At 37.9% G+C, this 15,931-nt stretch overlaps 1 protein-coding gene across 2 annotated transcripts in view; it reads right to left on the bottom strand.

The window, feature by feature from the left end:
* The window catches only part of LOC109416504 (G-protein coupled receptor dmsr-1), a 76,725-nt gene extending 61,915 nt beyond the window's left edge, over nucleotides 1-14,810 (bottom strand). Inside the window, exons 1-2 of one of the 2 annotated variants that reach the window (XM_029873028.2) lie at nucleotides 14,669-14,810; nucleotides 13,870-14,423 (exon numbers count right to left, since the gene is read on the bottom strand). The gene's annotated coding sequence lies outside the window, so the exon portion shown is untranslated. Of the gene's footprint in view, nucleotides 1-13,869 lie in introns of both variants that reach the window. The other variant, XM_029873027.2, reaches the window with a different exon arrangement.
* Between the last annotated feature and the right edge of the window lie 1,121 nt (nucleotides 14,811-15,931).

Consider the following 15,931-nt stretch of genomic DNA (forward strand, 5'->3'; position numbering starts at 1 on the left):
GGGAACTCGTAATCTTTTTCGAGAGCGAAATAATCTCTTCTCTCTTCTTGGCGTAACGTCCTCACTGGGACAATGCCTGCTTCTCAGCTTAGTGTTCTATGAGCACTTCCACAGTTATTAACTGAGAGCTTCCTCTGCCAATGACCATTTTGCATGTGTATATCGTGTGGCAGGCACGAAGATACTCTATGCCCAAGGAAGTCAAGGAAATTTCCTTTACGAAAAGATCCTGGACCGACCGGGAATCGAACCCGTCACCCTCAGCATGGTCAAGCGAAATAATCTATTTGTATATATTCTACTGTTGACAATCGGAATGTTAATTGTCATTACTACAGTGACAGTTAAAAGCAAAACCGAAAGAAGTGGATTACATACTAGTACTTTCTGACAAATTTATTTCAAATGCTAGAAACATTTTAATACACCCGTATTTATGGTTGATATTAAACTCGGTTGAATTTATTCTTCAGGTTCTAACACATTGGCATAGGCTGCAGAAAGTTCAGCGTGTCATTGATCAGTGGGGTAACATTGATCGGCTTGACTCACCTCATGAATTTACAACAGCGTCTGATCCCCATGTTAGGGGTGGCTGACCAGCGCCCGAGTGCTAGGGAAGGATTCTAAGCTCTGTAACGAAGCCATTATGTGTATGTTGTTCATTAAGTATTTTTGTTCAGATTGTCGTTATTAAAATAGCAGATTATTTACATTTATTGGAAAGCCTTAGAAACTTTGAACCAGACTAAGCCATATTCACCGCAAAAATGTTCATTTGTTCATCAGCCAGTTTTCGTTTGCTACAAAAAATTAAATGAGTTCCCACTGCAAAACGCGTGCAATTTTATGACACAGCGTGATCAGAGATGCTGGGTTTCTCGCTTTACTACAGCGTACATCGACCCGTCGAGAATCCTTTGAGAAGATATTGACCTTTCCCCGATTCTTTTCCTCCCATGATTTGAGCAGTCGGTAAGGTGGTTGATTAAGACTGCTCGTAGAATGAAATGCGCGGATATGACTGTTGGGAGCGGGAGAGCAACCTTCGGGATCGCGAATATCACTTCGTGATTTCCGGTGACGAAATCAATTATATGACGATTGATCTGATGATCCTCAAGTTTAACAAGATCACTTCGTACTGATCTGTGGAAGAGGCAGGAGTGACCAAGTTTGTTCACGCGCCGTGGAGTGTAGTTGAAGGTAGTTAACGTTGAACAATTCGTCATTGAAATCATCGTCATCATCAAACATTTGAAAGCAGTTTAGGAAAGTCGTCTGCCATCTAAAACGATAGAGTTCGTGGGAAGCTATCAAGTTGGCTTCATCGACGGCCGGTCGACAACGGACCAGAACATCACCGTACGGCGAATCCTCCAGAAATGCAGTGAATACCAGGTCCCAACGCATCACCTGTTCATCGGCTTTAAAGCGGCGTACGACAGTATCGACCGCGTAGAACTATGGAAACTCATGGACGAAAATGGCTTTCCTGGGAAGCTGACTAGACTGATCAAAGCAACGATAGACAGTGTGCAAAACTGCGTAAGGATTTCGGGTGAACTATTCAGTTCTTTCGAATCTCGCCGGAGACTGCGACAAGGTGATGGACTCTTATGCCTACTGTTCAACATTGCTCTGGAAGGTATGATGCGACGAGCCAGGCTCTACAGCCGGGGAACGATTTTCACAAAACCCGGTCAATTTGTGTGCTTTTCGGACGACATGGACATTATCGCCAGAATATTTGGAACGGTGACAGATCTGTACACCCGCCTGAAACGCGAAGCAGCAAAGGACGGACTGGTGGTTAATGACTCAAAAACAAAGTAAGTGTTCCAATTATGGCTATAGTACTCATCTTTCGCCATAGTTGATTTCACCCTTTAACGGTGTAAACCAACAAGAAAAAATCGTGAACAACAGATCACGTTCACAAAAGATGGTTGCACTCATTTAAACTCCACATTTTGTTCAAATTATGGTAGAAATAAATCATTTTCCTTAAAACTTCGGCTCCCTTGCACCCTTTTTCGCCATAGTGTACCAGTTATGACTAATCCCATAAAGAATGCATGCAAATAGTGCGAAAAGAAACCGAAGCTAAAAAATGTACCCATAATTGGTACAGGGTTCCTATCATTGGCACACGCTGTAATGAATACTAAAAGTAGCTTTGGCTCCGTTTCTATATTTTTCCTGTAAAGTGTGGAAACTTAGCTGTCTTTTAATATATTAATGACATTCGTTGGTCTTCTCGTTATTTTTGTACAAGTAGTTTTCCTCAGAAGTGCCATAATTGGTACATCCACCCTACATGCTGGTAGGCGGAACCGAACACGACCGGATCCGTCTGGGTAGTAATGTTACGATAGACGTGATACCTTCGAGGTGGTGGAGGTGTGCGTCTACCTCGGATCCTTACTGACGGCTGGCAACAACGTGAGCCGTGAAATTCGAAGGCGCATCATCAGTGGAAGTCGGGCCTACTACGGGCTCCAGAAAAAGCTGCGGTCTAAAAAGATTCACCCACGCATCAAATGCACCATGTACAAAACGCTAATAAGACCGGTGGTCCTCTATGGACACGAGACATGGACCATGCTCGAGGAGGCCTTGCTAGAGATGGGCGAACCGTTCGCGAACGGTTCAAAAGAACTAGTTCTTTGGGAAGAATGACTGAACGATTGTTCGTTTGAAAAGAACGGTAGTTCTCCGTTCTCTCAGAAACAAGAAAACTGAATGTCTCTCAGAACCATTCATTCAGCTTTCCAAAGATAGAGTTTAGTTTCTGAGAGAGTGAATGCTGTAAACGATGTGCCAAAAAAAAGAAGAATTCTCTGATGACATACAGCTAGTCCGAAAACGGCAATTGATAAATACATATCGGGTAAATGCACAAGATCACAAATCTTATATTTTAGCGTAGTTTAATTTACAAAAAAACCCAGATGAATCCACCTAGTGGTGGTAGTGCCTTTCTCGTCGAATATGTACTCATGATCTTTCCGTCGACGTTTGCCCATCCTGAGAATACTTACTTATACGCCTAATACGATTCATGTAAAATCTGACCTTATGAAAAAAAAAAATGCAGAAAAGGGAAATTTTCCAGTCAATATTAAATCGCAATGAGAAGAGCGAGGGCTCAACCAGGCGCACCCAAATTGTGCACAGTAATTTTAGACGCAAAAGGAGATTGGAAAAACTTTGTTCAGTGTTGATGTGACATATTATAATTTTCCCATAATAAGTTGATCTATCCTACTTTACATTAACACCGCACAGAGGTCCAGTTTTGGGAAAAGCTGACAGAAACTCAATTTTTGAACATGTTTCTAATGGGTTACAGTATATCGAGCACTCGTTTATAATGTCATGATCATTGAATAGCTTCTAGAGAATTTGAAAATATTGATTTTGTATAAGCTAGTTTTAGGCTGCTGATGGAAAAATATTGCATTTTTGATAATGAACACAAACGAGTTTAAACGAGTGCGATTATCGAAAATGCCGCTATTTGATATGTCGCATGCATGAGATTGGTTCACTATTATATTTGGTCACTTCCGGCAGGACATCCGGAACCGGTTCCGGAACACTACCGGTTCAGATATTGTCTGATACTAATTTCCTGCTAATCGTTCATCAGGTTACCGAAAAAGCCGCTGTTTGATGTGCCGCATGAATAGGTTGTGTTCACTTTTATATTTGGCCACTTCCGGTAGGACAACCGGAACCGGTTCCGGAACACTACTGGTTCATATATAGTCTTAGACTATTTTCCTGCTTACCGTTCATCAGATTATCGAAAATGCCGTGGTTTGATGGGTCCCATGCATGGGTTTGTTGCATTTTCATGTCTGGCCCCTTTCAGGGGTACCGTTCCGGAACACCTAAATGGCCATAACTCCGGAACGGCTGGACCGATCTGAACCATTTTCAATAGGAAACAATAGGACCAGATTACGCGTCGAATGAACCATCGGTCATTAAAATCGGTTGAGGTTTACTGCCAAAAAGTGATGTGAGTTTTTTTGTCCACACACATACACACATACACACACACACACATACACACAGACATCACCCCAATTCTTCGAGCTGAGTCAATTGGTATATATGACTCGACCCTCCGGGCCTTCTATCGAAAAGTCATTTTTGGAGTGAACATATAGCCTTTCCAGTACACTTAGAGTACGAGAAAGGCAAAAATAAATAAATAAAAGATAACTGACTTGAGTAGGGAAGTCATATTTTGAAACGTTAGGTACGTTAATATGTGATTAGTTCTAAATTAGATTTACAAAAAAAAAATGATGAAAAAACTACTGAACGATAGAACGGTTCACGAGAACTAGTTCTTTCTAAAGAACTGTTCAATTGAGAACGATTCCCTTAAAAGAACTGTTTTGCCCATCTCTAGGCCTTGCAAGTACTCGGAGTTTTCGAGCGACGCGTGCTAAGGACGATCCTCGGTGGTGTGCAGGAGAACGGTGTGTGGCGGAGAAGGATGAACCACGAGCTCGATGCTCTTTACGGCGAACCCAGCATCCAGAAGGTTGCGAAAGCCGGAAGGATACGATGGGTAGGACATGTTGCAAGAATGCCGGACAACAACCCTGCAAAGTTGGCGTTTGCCACTGATCCAGTTGGCACAAGTAGGTGTGGAGCGCAGAGAGCACGATGGGCGGATCAGGTGGAGCGTGACTTGGCGAGCATCGGGCGTGACCGAAGATGGAGAGCGGCAGCCACAAACCGAATATTGTGGCGTACTATTGTTTATTATGTCTTGTTTTAAATGTGATGTTGAGCAAATGAATGTATGTATGTTTGTATTCTATTTATTATGCAGTTGATATTAAGTAAAAGTTCATTTGGAAAAATAAATACTGAGAATTTACCTTGAAAATATACCTTTGCCTATTTGACCCCATAATACCCTAAAATTTCAACATTTTAATAACGTCTCATTTGCAACTTTACTCAATGGATTTGGGGCAATGTGATTCCAGCGAACTATTCATCAAAATCATAAAAGATGCCGTAAAATAACGAAAATACTCAAATTTTAGGGGAAACTGGGGTAGAGCGGGCTGAATCAGTCACCAATCGATTCTTGAGAAAATTTGCTTTCGAATGATCTGTTGGTGGACACATAAAGTCTTGTATTTAGATTTTTTTTTTATATTTTCCACGTTTGGGATTGATTTAATCCAATGTGCATTGATTGAGAAGTGTGTTGAAGAGTTCTTGGAATAATAATAGCAAGAAAGCATAATCCTAAATACCAAACTAGTTGACGAATTTCTTTGAAAACCTTCGGATGTGATTCTGACAGGAAATTCAAGGAAGAGTAAGATTAGCATAAGTTAAAATACACAGAAAAAAAATTAAAACCCAATTTAATCCACCTATGGTGAACAGAACCCTACTTACACTTATTAAAACTATTGTTGTATGATTTGTATTTAACATATTTATTTTGTGTGATGGACCAAATTTTAAAGTTCTAGAAAATATTGTGGATTTGGCATCTAGTGAATAGGACAGATCGATGAAGTACTAGATTTGTGGTAATGAGCTGAATTTTAGTATGGTGAGAAGGTCAATTCTTCGTTTCTGCTCTGAAATGGTGCAAAAAGCGTGGGTATTATGATTCCTTGCCTAATTTGATGCTGTTTGAGTAAAACTTTGAACAACAGTGTTGTTGTTTTCTCCATTTCTTGCAACATAAACAACATAGTTATCCAAAGTTTTGCTCAAACGGCATCAAATTTGGCAACGAATCATAATACCCACGCTTTTTGTACCATTTCATTGCAGAAACAGAGAACTGACCTTCTCACCATACTAAAATTCAGCTCATTACTACAAATCTAGTACTACACCGAACGTGCCCCATTTATTTCCAAAATAGCATCATGGACCATGGACTAAACTACCAGAAATGCCAGACACCTTCTAGAATCTTGTGTGAAATTTTTAAAAAATAGCTTACATATTCTGGAATATTGTATCTTTTGTTAACTGCCAAAAGATCTTGAATCGATTAACAAATGGATAAGAAAATCAGCGAGATATACTTTGTCTAATATCTCTTAATCAGTCGATTAAATTAGCTCCGAAGTACTTGGTATTCATGGTTATGGTGAAAAAAGGACAAAAATGATATATCTACTAATCAGTTTTGGCATTAGCTAGTTATTTTCGCTGTCCGGTTCTTGCATTTTTCCCACAAAATATAAATTCAAAGCTTTCATTTAACATATTGTTAGTTTTCATAAAATTCCTGTGTATTTGTAATATGTTATTTATAATTTTATTGAAAACAACAATACACTTTGTCAGTATTATTTATTGAAAAATAATTTCCCATAGACTGGTCAAAAACTAGTGCAAGATATCAAGTAAGTGAATAGATTAATAAAAAATAATTTATAGAAATACTCTTCGTAAGATATCTCAGTAACCAAATGTCGAATCGAAATTGCGGTTGACAGACGGCCAGAATATTTATTATGATACACTTGGTCAAAAATCTCAAAAGGTTTAGTTGTATAAATCCTAAGTACTCTTCAAAAGATATCTCTGTAACCAAATGTCCAATCAAAAAAAAAATTTCTGGGCGATCGACTAGGATGCTGTAGCTTTCATTTGGTGCCAAGAGAACCCAAATCGATCGACAAACGGCCAAAAAATTTTATATGATACACTTGGTCAAAAATCTTAAAAAGTTTGGATGTATGACTCATAAGTACTCTTCGAGAGATATCTCGGTAACCAAACGTCCAATCGAAAAAAAATTCAATAGCGTTCTACTAGGATGTAGTAGGTTTCATTTGCTTCCAAGAGAACTCAAATTGGTTGGCAGACGGCTGAGAAACGTGCGTGACTTTTTTTTGTAACGAACATACACACACACATACACACATACACACACACACACACACACACACACACACACACACACACACACACACACACACACACACACACACACACACACACACACACACACACACACACACACACACACACACATACAGACATTTGCTCAGTTCGTCGAGCTGAGTTCATTGGTATATGAGACTCGGCCCTCCGGGCCTTGGATCGAAAGTCGTTTTTTCGAGCGATATTTATACCCTTCTTATGGGTGTAAAAGGGTAAAAAAGGAAGTTCAAGCCAAAATACTCAAAAAGTTTTAGAATAGGGTTTTTGACCCTATTCCTGGCACAACAGGTAAACCAAATTGTGCATTATCTAAATTCACAACGAAACGACTGTTTTCGTTCACTTCTTCCATCTGAATCAGATACCTTATTGTGTCAACTTGTGGTTAACAGTAATTGTTTTGAAGATTTTCTGACAGAAAGTTGATTTTGAACGAGTTTATTGCACCTAGTCCAGCGCCAATCATGCCTTTAGTTAGAAAACTGGAAGAAAAACGAGTTATAATATTGAGAGTGGATTTTTTTTTTACTTTTCATACAAGGCTGACGATTTCCAACCAATGTTTGTTCTAATTCGAACCAGAGAGATAATGACCAAAAATATTAGTAGTTGATAGTAGTTTACAGCTTTTGTTTCATTTTTCAAACTAGTGTTGTGGCTATAATTTTACACATTTTCCACATTTCAAGTTTTCAGATATTTTATTGGGTTTATTTTTGTAAGATTTACGAATCAAATAATATAAAACGTCAAGCAAAAACGGCCGGTCAAAATATTAAATAATTGAAATATGTATGAGCATGAATTGAAAGCATTTCTTAGAACATTCTAAACGATTTACATACGAGTCTCTTACTGAATTCTCACACACTGCAGAATTTCATTATAGGGTATTGGTTCCCTTATTTAGCATGTGGCTCTCATTTTCATCCTACGAAAAACAAAGGATTGAATTGCTTTTTATTTTGTTTCTAACTTTTGTATTTTTGTTAGAAGTGAGCACGCATGAAAACAAAAAGAACGGAATTAATCGGTGCCGTAATCGCTTGTTTTCGAATAGGACGAATATGGGAACCTGAGATTACTGATGACACACATATCCTAGTTTCATTCAACAAGTTCATTAGCATTTATTAAATTCAAACTCAGTCCTAGTATCACTTCAGATCCTAAGGACTTCCCTATATATTGCTATGCGAATATTACTGAAAATTCTTCAATAGGCACCATCTAAAATTCTACTAGGCATGTTATTAAAACATTCTACATCGATTCATTCAAATGTTTTATTGGAAATGCTGACATGCTTTCGGCGAATTTGAACACTGTGGCATCTTCTTCTTCTTCTTCTTCTTCTTCTTCTTCTTCTTCTTCTTCTTCTTCTTCTTCTTCTTCTTCTTCTTCTTCTTCTTCTTCTTCTTCTTCTTCTTTAAGGCTCTACGTCCCCACAGGAACTTGGCCTGCCTCGCTTCAACTTAGTGTTCTTTAAGCACTTCCACAGTTATTAATTGAAGGGCGTTCTTTGCCTGCCATTGCATGAATTTGTATATTGTGAGGCAAGGACAATGATACTCTATGCCCAGGGAGTCGAGAAAATTTTCCTGACTGGAACGGGAATCGAACCCGCCGTCTCCGGACTGGCGATCCATCGCCTTAACCACTAGGCTAACTGGAGACCCCCATGAGTTCATATCTATTTTCCAATTCGTGGAAAATATGTTCCGAAACACGGTTTCCAAGTTACGCATCCCTTGGGATGCAGATGTGATATGTCATCGCTTTACAAAGTATTTTATCTCGGATGTCTAGAAAGTGCGCCAGCCCTTGCCGCGCTTCAATGATTTATTTTTATTGCTTGAGCTGGTAGGCTTTCTTAAATCGTGTTGGTACCAGTTTTTTTTCATGTCTGGCTTCCACTTTTGCGTAACTTTATTGCGAAATGATCATGATTCTCGGAGAATTGTTTGTAATTCTCAGGGGATGCGTGTTTAATTTTGACGCAGAAGACAACGTTGGCTTTTGCACAGACGAGCATACATAACACCTAGAACGAAATAGAACCAAATAAAAAAACAATCGCACAGTTTACATCAGCTTGACAAACAGACGTCTCGTTAACTGAAGTACGTTGCCAATCACTCACACACGGTGCTCCCATAATTTTTGCTCTCACTTGACATTTTCTAATTACCACCACCAAGTGAGCGGTTCTCAAATCACAAGGTGAATAATATTACGTTACATTTAGACGGTCTTTCCCAAGACAAAAATTTTGAGAATTCACGGGGTCTGAAAAATCCCGAATCCCACACTATTTATCTGAAATTCGGGACGGATAAGCCCCCCAGTGCTCTTTCTTTATCATTCTAGAAGGGTAGGAAGCAAGCTGCTCATTGATTAGTACTGCAATTTTATGTCTTTGGTTTCTATCTATTGCAACTGATTTAGATAAGTTACACTGAAAGATCTAGTGCTCTTCATATGCGGGTAGTGACCATTTCGGAAACTGTACTCAACCGATTTCAATCTATTTTTTTTTTTGAGTCTTCCCTGTTCATGTACCGTGTCCTTGAACGATCATTATTTTTCGTGAAAAAAATCATACCAATTTTATGTTTTTTTAATATTAATTTATAAAAGTGATTGCTTGAGAAAAATCGTTCCCGTTTGCAATTAAAACCTTTTTTTGTTATTTCGTTCGTTCAAGGATACCACAAGGTCCACCAGTAACGGTTTTGTCACAGACAAACAGACGTAACACTTCGAACATTTTTCCATTCAAATCATAAACCCGGGAACATGTTCGCCCAATGCAAAAAGGACTGAGTTTGGCCAATCATCGTCTAGGTGGTGGTAGTGGGCAAACGTCAAACTCGAACAAAAACGATGTGAGTGCTACGGGTGAACAGTTGGCCGACTATCATTTTTTTAAATAAACCAGTTAATCGGTGTACGATGGGAAATGTCAGAATGTTACGTCTGTTTGTCAGTGGTTTTATTTTGCGTTTGTGCTTTTAGTTGAGCCGTTGGACTGTAATCGTAGCCACGGAAAGCCTCTTTGCGTACGTCAATATACCACGTGGACCTCTTAGAGGGTAGGGGGATTGGCCCTTACTTGTCCACGGAGAGGGGGTGGGGATCTACCAAATGTCCACGTGAACAACATGGAATAAAGATCTTGTACCGACTTTTCGAACCCTCTAAGCAGAATACCCTCTTCGAGTGAGTGTAATCAGTTTCGTACCTTTTAATTCCGCCCTAATTTCTTATCCTTTGACAGATACGCGTATTTTGACTACCTCTTGTAATCTTCCTCAGTGTCAGTTATCCACTGAGGAAGATTACAAGTGGTAGTCGAAATACGCGCATCTGTCAAAGGATAAGCAAATTGGGCGGAATTAAAAGGTACAAAACTGATTACACTCACACTGATTACATTACCCTCTTAGAGTATTCTGCTTAGAGGGTTCGAAAAGTCAAATTTTGTCTAGTTTCGTCAAAAATATGGGACATTTTTAAAGAACATTTAAATCTGTATTCTAACATTTTAGTTTTGTGTACGCTGTGCGTAGTCTTGTTTTTTTTTTTGCGAGAATCTATAAAAATAGAAGCTTCGTCAGTTTTCGTAAACCCGCACCGGTCGCCTCGGAATAGTCTCTTGCAACTAAGCTATCATTGCATGGTGTATGGATATAATAAACTCTTGACAATCATAATCCGACCCAGCCAACACAAAGTCTTATATGATGTTGCATAGGATGCTAAAGTGGAGGCCATATGCGTACATGCTTCCATTTACCCGTGTGTAAAATGTACGTATATCGCCTCCACTTTTGCATCCTATGCAACATCATATACGATTGTGTGGCTGCTGGGGAGTTTTCCTTCAATGGAGTCTGCTTTTGAGATCGACGAATTTTCCAATACTTTTCAAAAAAGAATAAGGAGAAGTTTGTAATGTTACCAGTTTTATATTTTTAAAAAGCTATACATTGAAGCTTTGTAGATCTCAAGTGTATTTTTGTTGTTCTGTTTTTACAGTTTAACCACAATCACATTCATGTAGTATGCTCAGATGTTCAGATGAATTATAAAAAAAATAAGAAAATAAGTCATCTCAACTAAAAAATAGGCAAGCATGGATTGAACAAACATTTAATGCAATTGAAAATAATAACTTATGTGAAAGCTATAGAATATTTGTATTTTTTATTATTATTATCTTTATTAAAGAGGTTTTCAACTTTACAGTTGGATCGCCTCTAATATTTGTATTTAAAAAATGTAAATTGTATTGAAAACAATGTTAACCAAGAGTAAATCATTATCTAAATAAACTTTACAAAAACACTGTTTCCCAACATTTCCCTATTTCTTAAAAAAAAAAAAAAAAAAAGAAGCGCGAAGCCAGAACCGTTCTCGTAAAACACAATTTTTTAAATAACTAATTTTTGAGCTGCCATATCTCGGAGACCAGTGAACCAAATTTAATGAAATTTTGAACGTTTATCAACAATATATTAGTGCTTGAAAATTCTTTAAAACATAGGTACTTTTCAAACGTTGAAAAAAGTTATGATGGATTGACACTTTTGGGATCTTTCTCGAAAAAATGTAAATTTTTCACATCTACAGGGGATGGCCAAAATGTTTGGGATAGGCAACTTTTTTTCTCCCACAAAAAAAATCAACATGCTGTAACTTTTCATAGAGTGCATCAAAAAATCTCAAATTTTTACTGTTTATCAACCTGTTATATGTGCATCATTGGTACAAATTTGGGCTCGAGTGAATAATTTTTCGCAAAGTTAGAACCGTTCGAGAAAAACACTATTTTTAGACAACTCATTTTTGAGCTGTCATATCTCGGAAACCAATGAACCGAATTGAATGAATTTTTCAACGTTTATCAACAATATATTGATACTTAATACAACGTTATAAAGTGTAATATTTTCTCACGGCGAATTAAGTTATACCGGGTTGAAATGTTTACCTATAAAGAGGAAAATATGTCAAATTTACAATAACACACAAAAAATACTAAATCTGTTCTTCCTTTAATTTAAATTGGCTCTAATATATCTGATTAAAGATAACTTGAAAACAGAAGTGGGAAATCTTTGGACGTCAACACTAAAATTTATTGACATTGACGTAAAAAAAAAACATTTTTCGAGAAAAATCCAAAAAGGGTCAATCCATGATAACTTTTTTCAACGTTCAAAAAGTATCTATGTTTTAATAGTTTGTGAAGCATTTGTATATTGTTAGTGTACGTTCAAAATTTCATTCAATTCGGTTCACTGGTTTCCAAGATATGACAGCTCAAAAATGAGTTGTCTAAAAAAATAGTGTTTTACCCGAACGGTTCTACCTTTGCGAAAGATTAATCAATCGGGCCCAAATTTGTACCAATGATGCACATATAATAGGTTGACAAACAGTCAAAATTTGAGATTTTTTGATGCTCTCTATGAAAAGTTATAGCATGTTGAACTTTTTGTGTGAGAGAAAAAAAAAGTTGCCTATCCCAAACATTTTGGCCATCCCCTGTATGTCATTGAGTTTTATTTTTGATATCCAAAGATTTTCTACTTCTGTTCCTAAGATATCTATAACCAGCTATATTAGAGCCCACATAGCTTAAAGGAAGAACACATTTAGTATTTTTGTGCGGTATTGTAAATTTGACTCAATTTTCTCTATATGGGTGAAAATGTCAAATTATCATAACTTTTTTTCTACGTTCAAAAAGTACCCATGTTTTGAAGAATACTCAAGCATTAATATATTGTTGAAAATCGCTCAAAATTTCATTCAATTCGGTTCACTGGTCTCCGAGACATGACAGCTCAAAAATTAGTTATCTGAAAAATAGTGTTTTACGAGAACGGTTCTAGCTTCGCGAAAGATTAACCAGTCGAGCTCAAATTTGTACCAATGAAGCACATATAATAGGTTGACAAACAGTCAAAATTTGAGAATTTTTGATGTACTCTATGAAAAGTTACAGCATGTAGAACTTTTTTTATGAGAGAAAAGTTGCCTATCCTAAACATTTTGGCTATCCCCTGTACATCACTTTTACGAAGCAACTAATGTACAGCGAAAATGATGTGATATCACAAGATTTTGTTTTGCTGTGTAAGACAATTTGAACCAGGATTTGATGCACGTAATAATATCTTTCAACATTTGATGGTCAACTTATATATTTTGATTGTACTATGAACCAGTTGGCGCATTTGGGCTCGTATTCTTCCGTTACCCTAGTTTTGAAATTTGAATTCTATGAAAATGAAAACTGTTCTACCAAAAAAAAATTGACTGGGATGAATGGAAACTACCTGGCCTTGGTTCTTTGACGAGATGCTAGCGAGTGTTTGCCCAGTTTCGCCGGACCCGGAGGTATCATGTTGACCCTGGTGATGAAATCGAGCATAACAAACGTGTTCAAAGCCAGCGAGGTTGCGACTGCAGTGACAAAATAATCAGGCTCCAAATGGTTGAAGCAGAAAGGAAGTTTCAGTTTCAGTGCTCTTGGCGAACATATCAGGATTTTTCAATAATTTAGACAAACCTTGACCAAAACCAAACTTTAATAACTTTTGACGAAGATCCAAGATGATTTCTAGTCTGTATATCTTGAGACCAATATCAAATAGAATAAAGTAGAAAAAAAGGTTTCTTAAAAATAAATGCTATCATCTATAAGTGTAATTTAAACACACTACACTTAATAACAGATTGTTCCAGTTGAAATAACTTGCCAGGAAGTAACATAACCTTGAACACTTTAACTAATTGCGTGGAAACTTTAACGTGTGTGTATCCTTTGACACTAGCAGACGCTTACTGGGTTACTAAAAACTTATGGGTAATCATGCCAAAACTGTTTTTTGCACTTACCCTTTCTATTACGCTTCAAGACTGCAGGTTCGAAATCATGCCACACTCAGTAATCGCTTTCCTTTCTTCGTTTTTTACTCAACAAAGCCGCCCCGCCAAGAACGAGATTGAACGCCTCGTTTAAGCCAGCGATGATTTCTTCACCGTCAATTAACCGCACGATTTGCAATGTGGCGCTGTGAAATCATTTCCCATTACTTCCTCAAACCGACACTGGAGCCGCTTTGTTGTTCAAATTAATGTTATCCAGCTGTAACGATTTTCACTCTCGATTTGTTTACAAGGAATTTTGAACGAAATTCACGAATCAAACTTTTTTCATCAGAGTTTAAAAATAGCGTATCAAAAGAAATTGCCTCGACCCTTGGGCATAGCTCTCCGCTTTATTAATCCATCGCACGTTTCATGGTCGCAACTCACTTAAGCTTTCTTCACCTAACTGCTATCCAATTCCATCTTCAACACAATAAATCACACGCCAGTTCACTGGTCAGGTAAATCCTAATACTTCAATTATCCAATGATATACGGCTCGTCGTTTCCAATATCACCAACTGCGGAAAAATATAAAAAAAAATCCATTTGCTCCTGCAGCCACAAGATCAACATCATCCCACGAACTTTGAATGCTTCTAGACGGATGTTCTCATTCCATTAATCTCTTGTAATCTGTTCAAGCACCTGGCGATAATAAAATATCCACCACATCCGAACGTCTGACATTAGTTTTATTATTTACATGTTATAATGAAACCGCTAAGCCGACACAATCGACCAACCACACTCAGCAGGAACGTACCATTCGGATTCGGTGGAAATGGCTTTCCGCGGGAAAACGTCTGACTCCAGCGGACGTCAAGTGTTGACTGAAATCCCAACCGTCCAACTACTCGGCAGCATGTGGCGGATGAACTCCGCTTCCATCACGCGCGCTTCCCATCACACTTGTGGCGAAAATGCTTCCCAATGAGTGTGCGCCGGAACTGATCTACCACCGGCATCGAATGAAGGTTTGTTTATGCTGGTGTAACTCATGAACATTTCAATGATGAGCGAAATGGCAAACGAACGAAACATTGTGTTTACAATATCAATTTCAACGGTGAGATGATGTGTTTATTGAAAAATACATTTATTTAGTCGAACTCGGAACCGGTGTGTCGAGCTCTTTATTCCATCTAATGCACCCGCCAGTCGCGGCACGTGAGATGTAATGCAGCAAATTATTATTTATCTTTATTAGCGAGATTTTCCGCCCGAGGCTGGATCAATTCGGAAGTGTAGCAAATGAAAATTTCAAAGATTCTAACGGAAAGTGCAGTAGGGTATTGGTTTCCTTATTAAGCATGTGGCTTCCATTTTCATCCTACGGAAAACAAAGGACTGAAGCACTATTTGTTTTGTTTCTTATTTTTGCATTTTTTCTAAAGTGAGTACGCATGAAAACAAAAATAACGGATTCAATCGGTGCCGTAACCGCTTGTTTCTGAATAGGATAAATTTGGGAGCATGAGATTATTTATGGCACACGAACCCTACATGAAGTATGGGCACTAAAAATAGAAAGCTTGGTAATCATACAGTCCTTGGATGCATTTTTTTTTTATCAACAACAACAGAAGCATTCTTCATTTAGATGGTGCTTTGAACAACCTACACACAAAACCACTGCAATGCAAGTAGAAGAGCTCAGTGTGTGGCTCTACGTAGGTAGGTCTATGTACTTAGTAAGTAGGGAGCAATGGATAATTGATTGCCGTGCGAAATCAGGAAAATATAGGATTCTTACACCAGTCATTATGAATATAGCAAGATAAAAATTTAAAACATTGTCCACAAAACTGCCAGTGCTGTCATGGTAAAATAGCGCTGGTTACTCAGGATGTTCTGGTATGCCTCCATGAAAATGACGTCAGTACAGTCAGGTTTTTACGCAGTTTTCATTTACGAGGTTTTTTACGCGGATTTTTGAATTAACGCGGTTTTCATTTACGCGGATTTTTAATTTTAAGCCAGAATTTTTCCAAGCATTATTATAGAGGTTTTCTACATATTTCTGTAG

This window comes from Aedes albopictus, chromosome 2 (genome assembly GCF_035046485.1).
Source record: "Aedes albopictus strain Foshan chromosome 2, AalbF5, whole genome shotgun sequence".
Taxonomy (NCBI): Eukaryota; Metazoa; Arthropoda; class Insecta; order Diptera; family Culicidae; genus Aedes; species Aedes albopictus.